The sequence below is a fragment of the Augochlora pura genome, chromosome 3 (genome assembly GCF_028453695.1).
Source record: "Augochlora pura isolate Apur16 chromosome 3, APUR_v2.2.1, whole genome shotgun sequence".
Lineage (NCBI taxonomy): Eukaryota > Metazoa > Arthropoda > Insecta > Hymenoptera > Halictidae > Augochlora > Augochlora pura.
Window position 1 is genome coordinate 16,979,022 of NC_135774.1, and position 13,741 is coordinate 16,992,762.

Here is a 13,741-nt window from a genome sequence, read left to right on the forward strand (position 1 = left end):
TACTCTAATATGCGATTTTTTGACAAAATTTACACTGGTACGAATACCTTCGTGGACTGTTATTACGTACTATGAGGAGTAAAATCAATATATTTTTGTTATTAGTTAATTATTTTTGTTATAATTTGGTACAAATAAACTTTGTACATGTGTTCATTGGTAATAAAAAGTTTATTGCAAAATCTTACATGCGCCCCTTGATTTCAACAAATTTCTCTCAAAAACAATGAGGGTACGAATACTTATGGGACTGACTGTTTGCAACTAGAAGTCGCTACCGATCATGAGTAAGCATTATATGCATTTATGGTAAAATTGGATAGTTATAATTTAAAATAGCGTAATAATTAAAAGCACTTTAAAACATCGATGTATTATTTTCAATCTATTAAGATCATTTTAGAAAGAAACATGTTGTTACTTGGTTTCTGTTATTTGTAATTGATGCAAATAATTTTTATTTTACATACAAATTTACAGTTTAATCATAATTTTGTCATGAAAGTATAGACATTTATGTTGTTATTTGCACTAAGTCTACGAAGATTTAAAATTAAATAATCGATTAATTAGTTCATTAATTAATTAGCATTATGAGTAGCGACCCAGTTGATTATAATTGTTATATATGTGTTTCATTAATAATTCAAACACGTCGATATTGTGCCTCCAGGTGTTAACTTTATTGTTGTTCAAATTGAGCAAACGCATGAGCAACTAAGCCTCGGTTCTCACACTCAAAAGCTATTTTAATACCAGTTTATTAAGTTCGTGATCTCTTTGAGTCTGACATTTTCATAAACTATTCTACAACACAATTTTATCTTTGCAAGCGGCAGAGTGAACAATACAAACCGTTTAGCAAAGATCAACGATCTATATCTTTATTTATAGAATTCAACTACAGTCATCAACTATATACAGATACATACAGATACAGATATCAACTACAGTGCTGATATATATGCATATTTATGTACAATAAGTATATGTTATGTTCATCAAAATGTATACAAGGTGTCCAAAAATGATTCGTAATTGGGAAATGTTGGATTCCTCAGGTTATTTAAAGTAACTTTTTCCTTAGCACTTAAATTTACAGATGGCGAATGACTTTTGAAACACCCTGCGTACAAATTATATATGAAATCTTCTGCATTCCGGATGATTGCTTTGATTAACTAAATTGCACATATCGTAGGAAATTCTTCGTCCAGAAATTGATATAATAGAAACGCATATAAATAGAATATCGTTGTCGGTATGCACTATTGTTAACAATAGGAAGGCACTTGTACGCGCACGATTATATACAATGTTTAATAATAGTAATTAGGCAAAAACAGATTGCTAAATTATTTCTACCCCGCGCATACGATATCATAATCTTTTGCAAACGAAAGCAATTTTGCGTTCGAGTTACATTTGAAGTTTAAATTCATTCTGCAGGAAATTAACCTCCTTTATTATTAATAGCCAGCGCAGGAAATTAGTGTAGGAGAATTTGGGATTGTTAAAGGAATAAAAATATTAGGATATATAGAGGTTCTGATATCTTGAGGTACTTATTTTAACGAATAATGGACAGATTTCCATAAATACCCTACACATCATTTTAACAATATTTACTTTTTATCAAGAATAAAAATCTTGAATATCTTCTGACTTTCTTTTGATTTCCTAAACTTATTGAAAGGAAGTTTAATTCTATTCAATTACATAAAAATTAAAGAATTTATGCTAACATTATTCTCTTATATTTCACTGTGCCATTCGTAAATATTAATGTCACATTTCAATTCCACCAATTTATGGAAGGTACGAAATAGATTTTTCAGAAAATTGAGGATAATAACATTTAAATGTGGAAGCAGTTTGATGGAAATATTGGAGCATACGGTAACTTAATAATAAATTTTAGTTTCTATTTCCAGTTTATTAATCGCGGAAGGTATCGAATATTTAGAAAATTAGATATTAATATAGAAGCTTACAGTAGGACAATTTAACGCTTTTAGCTGAATAATAGATAACAAATTTATTGGTTGCCATGACAACCGCGATTCTGTGAAGTAGCCTGTGGGCTACCGATAGGGGTAAAAAGCCGATTTATTGGATACCGGTTGGTAAAGTGTCGAAAGCGACCATATCTGAGAGGACGCAGTGCCACTAATTTTAATCTTTTTTAATTCCAAAAAATTTTAAAATATCGTTCAAACACGTACAAATAAACCTTGTCAATTTGACTGTGAAAGGTACAATAAAATTGTTTTTAGGAAAATTTCTTTAACAAAGCTAAAAACTCACGCAATTCGCACTAGAGAATACCCCCTTAAAAAGTTATTGCTTTTTAAAAGGTGTTCCAATACTTTGTGTCAGGGGTTGCATTTACCCCTGGTCGTTGTAGCGGGAGTGCTGCCTGGGGGTGTCGATGATATCTCGACCTAAAAGGGGCTAAGCAACGCGTGCAAAAGGGCAGAGAAATGCAAGATTCTGGGGCAACACGCGTGTGCGACCCCCGAATACGACTGGATGTCGATGGTGAAACGTGAAACGTGGGCCGTGCTGCCCGATAGGCTAGGATAGGTCGGCGTCTCGAGTACGCGCTCTGCGTTCAAGCATCGCGATGCGAGTGCTGCGAGACGGGAACCAGTATCGTGGAAGCGCGCGTCCCGTTCCGATCGTGCAACCCTTGATTCTTGTGCAACATTTCCGACGGTGCTCCGACACGCGAGAATAGTTTCGTACGGACCTGCTCCGCTTTCCTTCCAATTTCGGTGAGTTTTTTTTTTATTTTGAATACCGTTTCGATCGAGCGCCGGAAAGAAAAAACATCGAACCCCGTATATTGAATAATATAAGGGTATGATCATCGCTTTGGGAAAAAGGTGCGCGCAGGCTGCGCGAATATGCTCTCGCATTTCCGTCAAAACGGCGACGGTGATGACCGGATTTTCTATCTCACCTTGTACCGTGCCGGTTTTATAACGACCGTTGGTTATCGGTTACGCTCGCGAATCAAATTTATGATAGCGAGACGTTTTCGTCCTGCCGCGGTGTCACGAATATTTGCGGTGGCAACTGTCACCGCCACTGTCATCAAATATTCTGACGGTGGCTTGTCAAATACCATTTTCATTCGATACAGTTGAGGGATGTATCGAAGGCAAACGCGGAGGCTAACGAAGTTTCATTATTATGTCGAGAATGATTCTCTTGGACGATGTACCAAACGATTATCGTGCAACGAAATCGATGTGTCTAAAAGATGAGCAGCATTTCTCACCAGTGTTTCATGACAATGCGATGAAAAATCGCGCGCGCCTCCAGCCCCTTTAAAACCGAAACTGTCGTCGAATTTTCCGTGCCGGTCTCGAAGTGCGGAATCGGCAACGTATGCATTTGCTGGTCCGCAATAGTTTCTGGCTGCAGAGCGAATTAAGCAGGACAATTGCGCGGGGAATTCGACGAAAAAGGACTCGATAGGATTCCTGTTTACGAAACTGAGCGTTTCGCAGTGGAAATTCGCCCCGATCCGGTAATTAACTCCGATAAAACTGCTCACCGTTGGGATTCGTTTAATACCGCTGCATATCGGCATCTCCAGAATCTCTCGCCGCGTTGCCGGATACCGATTAAATTCCATGGGGTTGCGGAACTCTATTCGAGACGGTCGAACGTTGCCGAAGAAAACCGGACTTTTCGCGGAAGTGTTTCCGTCGCGGGTGAATATTCGTTGCGTTTCCGGTGTACGATCGAACGGGATTTTCGGCGGACGCTGATAGAAACGGCAACGCGAAATAGTGGCGCATCCGGAATTATTAATCAAATATGTATGTGAACCGGCGGTAGACGCACGTGTTATGTACGTGGGTCCCGTTTATTCGATCGCTAAAATCTTTTGGTAAATTCCGAAGCTGTGTCATCCTCGATTACACGGGAACGGTACAATATGATTCGCGAAAATGCAGCGGGGTCGGCACCAGGGCGCAGCGGATGCTTCGTCGCAATTGTGAATCGCTCGTTGCCAAGCTTTTTGTTTCATTGAATCTCATTCTTGTAGCCTCGTGTTCGCTATTCTTTTCTTTTGGGAGAAACAGTGCTGCCCGCGTCCCTACTAACCGTAAAAGAACCGGGGAGAAAGCTCTCCAGCTTATCAGCTATGTTTCAGAAAACGTGTTGTATCCGCTGCCGAGAATATATTTACGAAACTACTCGAGATTGCTAATATTCTTGCGAGCTTCTACAGATTTATGTATTCCGGAATGGATCGGAATTTGGCCCTTAAGTTCGTGCGGTTTTAACATCGATTGCAATTTCTGGCATAATAATTCATTAACAGCTATTATTCGATAGCTTTGGTTTTCTTCTGTTAGTGGATTGTCGAGTTGCTCGTTCCGAATGAGTAATAAAGTGAATAATTTGTTGTAATTTATGGAGGGTCAAGTTAACAAAAATTAACTGTACGATTAAATCGTGAATGTTCGTTCTGGTTAACTTGACATCTCATTATCTGTCAAAAAATGAATCACTTCTTTAAGAATTCAGTCGTACAGTAAGACGTAACTGTTAGGCAATTATTATGCGAGGAGGCTTAAATCGAAATTAAAACCGCACGAATTTATGAACTGACATTTAATGTTGGTACAACATGAAAATGTTTGTATTGATTAAAAAAGTTGTGATAAAAATCAATTTCTCGCTTGTCTAGTGTTTTCACCGTGTCGTATAATTTGCGCAATGATTTTTCTCACAAGCGCATAAAATTAGTGGTCTAATAATTCGATTATTGATTTTTATGCAACATAAAAACTGTTTGCATCAATTCAGAGAAACAGAGATTCGATGAATACTAATTTTTTCTCTGAATGAATTCAACGCGGTGATGAGAATATTGTAACAGCGTTCGTACAGTGATTTTCGTCATAATTGCATAACTCTGCGGTTCAACAATCGGAAAATACGAAAATTTCCATTTTCATACGTCGGCATTAAAAAAGTTTGGGCGAAAAAATGTTATCTTCACTGAATGGGAGATTATTCATTGTAAAAATAAAATCAAAATTTTATCAGACTTCGTTAATTTATACACTTTCTTGAATTTAAAATTCTGCAGGTGGCATAAATACATTACGACCCACTGTCTATAATCGTAATACATAAACGGTTGTAAAATTCTTAAAGAGAAGATTTCGATTTTAGTTGATGCATTTAAAGTTGCATCCACGAATGCACGAATAGATAAGAAATGGAGTTTAATATATCGTTTGATATTGTTTTCGATACAACCTTTACATTTTAGATAAAATCGTTTACTACGAATTGTAATAAAATGGTTTACTACAGTTTGTAACAAAAAGATTTTCTACTTCAGCTCGACTCGTGTCAACGTTCAGCGAATTTTATTTTACACGATAATCCTCGGTCTAGTTATCCGACATAAACTTTTACGTCATATGTTTATGAAAATATTATGGAAATGTGTCGATAAATTCTGATCATTTATCGCAATTTTCGATCGCGTCGAATTGCGAAACGTGGACATCTCTCGTGTACCGTGCAATTAAATCATTGCTTTGCCGAGAGAATAGAGTTACAAGCATCGCACTTTCCTGGTTCAGTTCATTTAGAACAATGCGTTGAGTACTACTTGATCTACTTCGATTGATAACTGTAACGATCTTATCATATAAGCTTGAACGTATTTCGTACATTATGAAAGGATTTGCAGTTTACCCGGCTGAATTTTTGTCACTTTAACTGCCGGGAGTTTTATAATAGCTCGTTTAATACCGAACACTAATAGTTAAGAATCTTATAAAGCATCGTTCGAAAACTGCAATAACCTCATCCATAATACAGTGAATAATTTAGATTAATATAATGTAACAAGTTCTTCTGAAATTATTATTTAAAACTGAACCTATCACAGTTTTTACTATTATAAAAATTACGAAGACACGTTTGTGGGAAATGGTTCGAATAAAGTACATTATTCCAGCAGCTGCAATAATAAAAACTTTACAAAATCTAAATAAATTGGATTTTCCTACTTTTATAGAGTAATGTGCACCAGTCGATTTTAATGTTTGGTAGGTTTAGCGTTAAGGCGAAATGATCGAGCTTTTTTTAGACATAGTTCAGTCACTCAAACTTCTCTGTCTCCATACTTCTCGGACACTCGTTGCAGCAGATTGATTTTCTGAGGTACCTTTGTATACGACGGTGGCCGCGTTAAAGATACTCCAGTGTTACTGGAATTTCGTCATACTATCGTGTATACATTTAACACTATTTCCCGTTTGCAAAAAGATTTATTGGAGTAACAAGCTCTTATTTAACTCGCTGTACTCTGAAGATCAGCTGTATTACCTCACTGGAGTCGATTACCATCGTGAAACCTAATCGCCTAAATTGCAAGCTGTTATTACGAATTTAAAAAAGAATGTACATTTAAGTGACGAAAGAAGGAATAATATTATATTTTATATTATTTCCGTAAGGAAACGATACAGCACGAAAACAGGCCTTGATAAAATTGGCACTCATCGTACGAGGTTTAATTGTCGAATTTTCTATAACGGACTGCTGATATATTCCATGACCTTTCGATAATCTATGGAAATAAATACGGCCAGCCGAATTGCTTTGGTTCTCGCAGCCGCGGGGCCATAGGTGGAAATCACTGCATTTGAGAAAAGTCGTATACGGGATCCCCGAACCTGTAATGGAAATTGACACTGTGCGACGGGCTACGAATTTTGACAGTTACGGCCGCAGCTCCCGTAATTAGGAAATTTATGAACGCGAACTGCGCAACTACCACGGTTACAAGTATTTAATAACGTATTCAATTTTGTCGGGATTAAATTTCGTGTGAATCCCGCCGACGCGATAACGTTTAACATCCGGAGTTTTCAGTTAAATTATCTCGACGATGGGAAATATATATTATTGACAAGCCTGCACGTTCCCGTCTCAAGACACTGAAATTAGCATGAAATTGATCCTTGGGTATTAGAACGCGTCATTACGATTGTTAATTTCTTACAGATTCCTCGGAGATATTGTACAAAATATTCACAAGAAAAAAGTAATTTTCTATTCACATTCTAAATCGACGAAATGTGTTTCATTTATAATTGAATATTTCAAAGAAAATCATTTCGCCTCTATTAGTTTTTCCTTTCGAAATAATTGCACAAAGGATTCTAGAATTACTAATTTTATCTTCACACATTATATCGATAGATTGTTTGTTTCGTAAGTGAACATTCTAAAGAAATTAATTTTAGGGTAGATGTCTCCCCGGATTAAAAATGTTTAGAAAAAGAAAAGTTTATATACATAACATTATATTTAGTTATATAGCTAAATATAATAACTGTATAATATAACTATAATAATACAGATATAATAATAAATATAGGTAAATGTATATTGAGTAATAGAGATCATCAATTTATATATAAAACGTTTCTTTTTCTACACGTTCTTAATCCGGGGGGGGGGGGGGATGAAAACTTTTTTGGTTTAGAAATAATTACAGAGAAGATCCTGTGATAATACTTATTACTTGTTATCCATTAAGCCAATAAATCTCATTTATAATGTTATATTTTTAAAAAATTCACATTACAACACAAACGATCATGAATAATGAAACGTGTGAATTTCCATTACGGAAAACGTATGAGAAATACTAAAAATGCGTACAGTGTATCGCATACCATTAACAAATTAGAATTTAACGAAGTTAACGGTGTTCGTTCATTGCGGAGGCAGATGTCGTTAACACTCATAAAAAGGAATATTCCGTGATACGAGAAAAAGCGTGTCTATTTGCTTTCAGTTTGAGGTTCGTTTCTGTAATAATCGTCAGTGTTTGAAATGAGTGGATTGCGAACGATGTGAGAAAATATCGAAGAGAAAAGGATTCTCGTGTTTGAATCACTCGAGTGAAAACTTGGATCGTGGTTGCTTAGAGGAAACAATCAATGGTCGATAAATTCGTTGAAGCTAACAATAAGTAGTTCGCATACTTCGATGATCTTCGTCTCTGTTCTTGAACGCAATTCGTTATTTTATAAATAAAATTTGATAGTTATGCTCTCCAAAGTACATTTTATATTTTTCGCTCGGTATGGAACGCATTCCTAATATACTATGCTAATATAATAATATATACCTAATATACTCACAGTACTAAATGCATAGAGCAAAAGAACATTAGAAAAATTAATAAAATGGCTGCCGAAATTAGTCCAAGAACTAATTAAAGGACGGAATGGATATATCTACGAAAAGAAAATTTAATTTTCTTTTATAAAATAAACGCATTATAAAATGAACGTTACTTGTATTACAATGAAAAATATATGTATGTATTTGTTACAGTTTGATATAATTAGCTTTGACATAAATTTAGAAAATTATAATAATTTCATATCGGATTTTCATATTTTCTGAAAGTGTTCTAATACTTTTGTAGAGGGCTGTGCATTTCCGTTTTAATCGTTTCATGATACATTTAATAGTACACACTTTTAATTGCACCTGTCTGAAATAATAGAATGGTTTGAAAAATAAAAGATTCAATTTATAGAATTACGTTACGTGTAGAAAGGGGAAAAGCAAGCTTACGTTTTCTTAATCATATAAAACAAAGATCGACGTTAATAGTAAGAAGCATAAGTTAAAATAAAACATATTTCCGCTTCAAATAATTACAATACATTACACATAATTTTACAGTATTTTTTAATTCTTCCTACGTATCTCCAATATCATACTAAACAGTTTCGTATATTTGACTCGTTTGTTTTCGTAATAAATGTATAAAATCTGCAGTCTAACTACGATTAATCATGATACGTTTACTTTTGATAGTTTCTTACGATCGAACTTCGAGAACTTAAAAAATCCAATATTCCCTAAACTTCGCAGAATTGTAAAAGAATCCCAGTTGGAGTATCGAGTAATTTCTTTTCGCTACTTCTCAATTCTTCAACATACTTTTAAATTCTGATGTGTGCTTTATGATTTTCCAATACAATTTAAAAATCATATTAATTATTTCGTATAGAGCTAAAACAATAGTTACTAATGCAATTACTGGCATTTTAATGAAAATTTCTTTTGCATTGAAAACACGTTTCGTAAACATCTTACGGTATGGAAAATGATTGAACAAACGCAGAAAATATTTCTTCCGAGATCCGAAGAAACTTTCTAACAGTTCTACAGAGATTTTCACGATCTTGTAAATATTGCACAAAAAAACACAAACGCGATTCCTGATGAAATTTTTTCGTTTCACAACGCTTTGTTTCTTCCATGACAGCTGCATTCCGTTTCTGTTTTCCGTTAAATGCTGCCCGTATTGTTTCATATTTCAAGCGGTAGATAATTATCCCGAATTAAATGAAGCCGACTGAAATAGCACTGTTCGTTTGGAAATTGATAACAGCTATTAAAACGTGTGATCTGGGTAATGTTGGTTCGAAGACACACACGATCGGGAGGGAAACGATCGCTGTTAATAGTTCATTCACTCGACGATTTCGCTGTGTAATTCTCATCGAATTGATCTAAATATACGGCATGTAATCTAAATATACTAAGCCTGTATCGTCTACGCCAACGAATTGTGGTCGAAGACCGTCCATACCGAATTCTTTTGATGAACGTTTGTATTTAACGATCGGGATCGACCGATTCGTAACCCGTGGCACGGAAAAATGGACATGTCTAAAATGTCACCGATTCATTACACCTCTCGGATTTCCCGTCCACGAGTGGAAATAAATATATCATTCTTGATCGATAGCTTTTAAACGTATCGCCTCAATCGCGCCAGTTAAAAAATATTCTGACCAAGGTCTTTTCCGACGAACCCGCCCCGCGCTGGAAAGGCAGCAGGGCCAAAGGCTGACAAATGGAAGGGCATTAAACCGAATAGGCTCGACCGTCAAATAATAGATAACTCGGGAGCATGCAATAGAAAGAGACGTGTCACATCAAGACGTGTTTCTTCAAGTTCTTTGTCATCCTGAAAGCAGCTAGGTTTCCAAACACTTACACCGGTTTCGGACACTACAATTTAAATTATATTTAATTATATTTAATAATAATAATGTTTAATATTACATATATATTTTTTAAATGTATATTATCAAATAATTAAATTATATTTAAATTACAGTGTTACTATTTTTTACAAAATTAAACTAGTAAATTAAAAAGTAATTTGACTCTTTTAGTACGTCGTAACTTTTAGATGAAAGCTACACAAATACTAAACCTTCCGAGTCCGAAGAATGAGTGATGTGTGTTGCTTCATAAATTTATTTAATCGTTTTCTATGAAATGGTTTTTATAATGTCAGGAACTGTCTAATAAAAAATGTAAAGGCGGTCTAGTTGAACTCAAAGATTGAAACTTGTTATTTGAATATCAAGTTTCTGGCAACTAATTCAAATTTACAACGAACATATCTAAAAAGGGTACTTTGAACAATATGCTGAGATAAATTGATAAATACAATCGTAAACGATGCTAAGCGTAATTAACTAATTTTTCAGTCAGTAAAGACCGCAATTCAGCTATTAATGAATATAAATTACACCATAATATAATATAAACTATAATTATCTTAGTATAAGTTACAATTTTTATTACAATCCATTAAATGCTTTTTCATGTCCATACCTTTGCGAGTTAAATTAAATAATGTCAGAATTTGGTTCAGTTTACTCTTATTATTACTGCTCTAATTCTATTTATTTCATGATCTTCCACTTGGTTACATTTATTATGTTTCTTAGTAAATTGCGAATTTTTATGCAAAATAAAATTCGCCAATTTTCTTCCTTCGAATTTTCTTCCTTTCTTTAATTATCTAAGCTAGTTCATAAATTAATTTATCAGTTCTTCATTTAAGCGGTCCTTGGGTTTTTTAAATATATTTATTGTCTTTGATCTTGTTTACCCATTTTTGTCATAAATGCATAAAATCGATAATATGATTATTAAACAATCAATGCCGAAGGTATTCTTTGAGCGGACACTTTTGGTATCGACCAGAAAAAGATTTATTGGGTGTCTGTTCGCAGCGCTTAGGTAAGCTTAATTTCTGTGGCACATGTTATAAACGTTAAGCTGTCGCTTCCGATAAATTAAAACTTATTGTTCTTTAATCCCTGAACTGCACAGAGGGTAGATTGTTCGCAGATGTTGCCGCCATAAGATTAAAATACTGTACAGCGTAAACCGCCGGTATAAAAAAAGTTTCGCATCCCATTCGAACTCCACCGGAAGCATCATTCCAACAACTGTACTCCCCTACATTAAACAAGTTATTTTAATTTGATTACGAACAGCATTAAATCTCGGGACGAGCGGAAAGTTGATCTCGCCGAATGGGTAAAATATTGCTATCAAATTGAAACTTTACAGAACGTTTCGAAATTGCGTTCTAATTTTTTATTCGTCTCATCTGCTTTGCAATTACATACTTCACTCCGCGAGTTTATTTGACGTACAAAGCGGTGTAAATCCAGCTTCAACGTAAAATTAGTACAGATATTAAATGTAGCAGGAGGTTGTAATTTCTACAAGGAAATTCCCATGCTGTAAATTATAAGGACCGAAATAAGAGCATCACGAAATTTCATCCCTTCATTTTATTCCATTCCTTGCGCTTGTATTTAATGAAAATGCATAAAAATTCAGAATTTAATCATTCGTTTGTCCAAATTTTCAAGTTCTTCGGAAAATCGCGATTGTCAGAAATGTCCGTTGCACAGAAGTAAAGCTCTCAGAGTCTTTGCTACCCTCCTTTAAGAAAAAATTTCATCTCACGAAGATGCTTCACTGAAATAAAGTTTGAAGTGAACATAGAGATCGGTGTAATTCTAATCGAAACTACGAGTGCCCGGTCAAACATAGAAATCCAATAACAATTTCAATTTAAAACTCTCGCCTTTGTGTCAGTCTTTCCAGGTGTAAAAAGAGGTATTTCGGACAACAACAAAATATTTTTCACTCAATATCGCGCGTACCATACAATTTTTTTGCCTTTTTTCGTTGCCACTCTTTCATAACTCGTGTTCATAGGATTAAGTAGATTATATCCACGGATAATGGAGAATATTTGCATGAGCAACAATTGAACAAGTTAGTCAAACAGTATCGCGAACCATCCGCACATCCGACTTCCGGGGGTTTACTTCCATTATTATTGCTAAATTGCGGATGTTTATACAATTTCAAATTAAGCGAACGCTTCTTTTCTTTATAAACTATTCCAATGTATACAGAGCGCTATAAAAAGATGTAATAACAATTTTATGGCTATTCTTAACGTTTATTATTCATCCTTGTCCTTTATTCATCCTAGCGTCTGTTATTCTTTATGAAATTAAAATACAACTCATATAACTTTAATCAACAAAGTGTAATTAATTAAGCAAATTGATGATTAAATAATAGTCTAGCTGCGCTAAATTGCGACCTAGAAATATCACTCTAGCAACATTAGTTTTGTTGTAATAATTCTGTTAATCACTATAAATATTTTTAATTTTTAATTTTGTATTTTATATTTCAGATTTATATTTTATTACTATATTTTATATTTCAAATTTATATTTTAATACTGTATTTTATATTTGAGATTTATAATTTAATAATGTATTTTATATTTCAATATTATATTCTACATCTTATTTAAATCTATATTTTAAGTAAGGAATTTGTTTACACTGGACAGCATATAAAATATTTTTTTACATCATTGGAATTGAAAAAAACTATTTAAACGGTTACCATTAGTTATTTATTCTATATATTATACTGTTAGCGAACGCATTAATAATGCAAGTACGAATGCATACGAAGGTTATAAGGAAAAAGACGCGGGCTACGCGAGCTATGAACGTCTCCGAGAAAAATGCATAGAAGCAGTGAATAACAGTATGCAAAAGGGTAATCTGATTGAAGTCTATCCGTCATAAAAGTAAAAAATGCCTTGTATGTCTCGGGGGACTCTAGAATATCAAAGGGATGTCGCGATGCCTTTATGTTAGAGAGCATTTTTTCTTGTTGTCGTTCCGAGCGCCTACATCCCGAGAATTCTTGGCACGGTAGGATTACGTTGTTATGTAAACAACTGATCAATTTTAAGTCTACCATGTCCCTTTGTCACACTAGACTACCAATTCAAGGGTCAGGAAGGTTCAGAAGGTTCGCCACTTATGAAGTGTCTGTAAGAGAGTCTACGCAATTCATAGTTTATCATTGTTATTGTCAATTGAATCTTTGAACTTCTGACAAATCGTTTGAAATCATTAAGATTGTTATATTTCTTATCATATATTTTTACATATTTTCATAATAAGCCGCCAGCCATTATAATCTTGTGCAATCGATGCAGTATTTGTAACGAATGTAGTTACAGATAGTTTGATCGTAAGTCTGCAGATTTTCTGCAGTTACAATAAAAATGGGTAGATCAAATGCAAAATAGTAAAAAAATTGAAGATAATTCGTTAACATTATTGTATCGTTGCCAATTTTTATTTTGCATAAATATCTGGAGTCTATTGATTAGTATTATCTATTGTTATCTATTATACACTATTATCTTAATTATGGAAATTTTTGATTAATGTGGTTTCAAATAGTTTTAACTAGAATATTGTAATTATAGAAGCTCTCTGCAAATCACTATGTTAAAAAC

At 34.2% G+C, this 13,741-nt stretch overlaps 2 protein-coding genes across 2 annotated transcripts in view; one reads left to right on the forward strand and one right to left on the reverse strand.

Moving 5' to 3' along the window:
• Positions 1–13,741, reverse strand: part of LOC144478913 (uncharacterized) — a 43,857-nt gene that overhangs the window by 8,368 nt on the left and 21,748 nt on the right. The gene's annotated exons all lie outside the window — the stretch shown is intronic.
• The window catches only part of LOC144478911 (tachykinin-like peptides receptor 99D), a 131,164-nt gene continuing 120,114 nt past the window's right edge, over positions 2,692–13,741 (forward strand). Inside the window, exon 1 of the mRNA XM_078197284.1 lies at positions 2,692–2,777. The gene's annotated coding sequence lies outside the window, so the exon portion shown is untranslated. The remainder of the gene's footprint in view (positions 2,778–13,741) is intronic.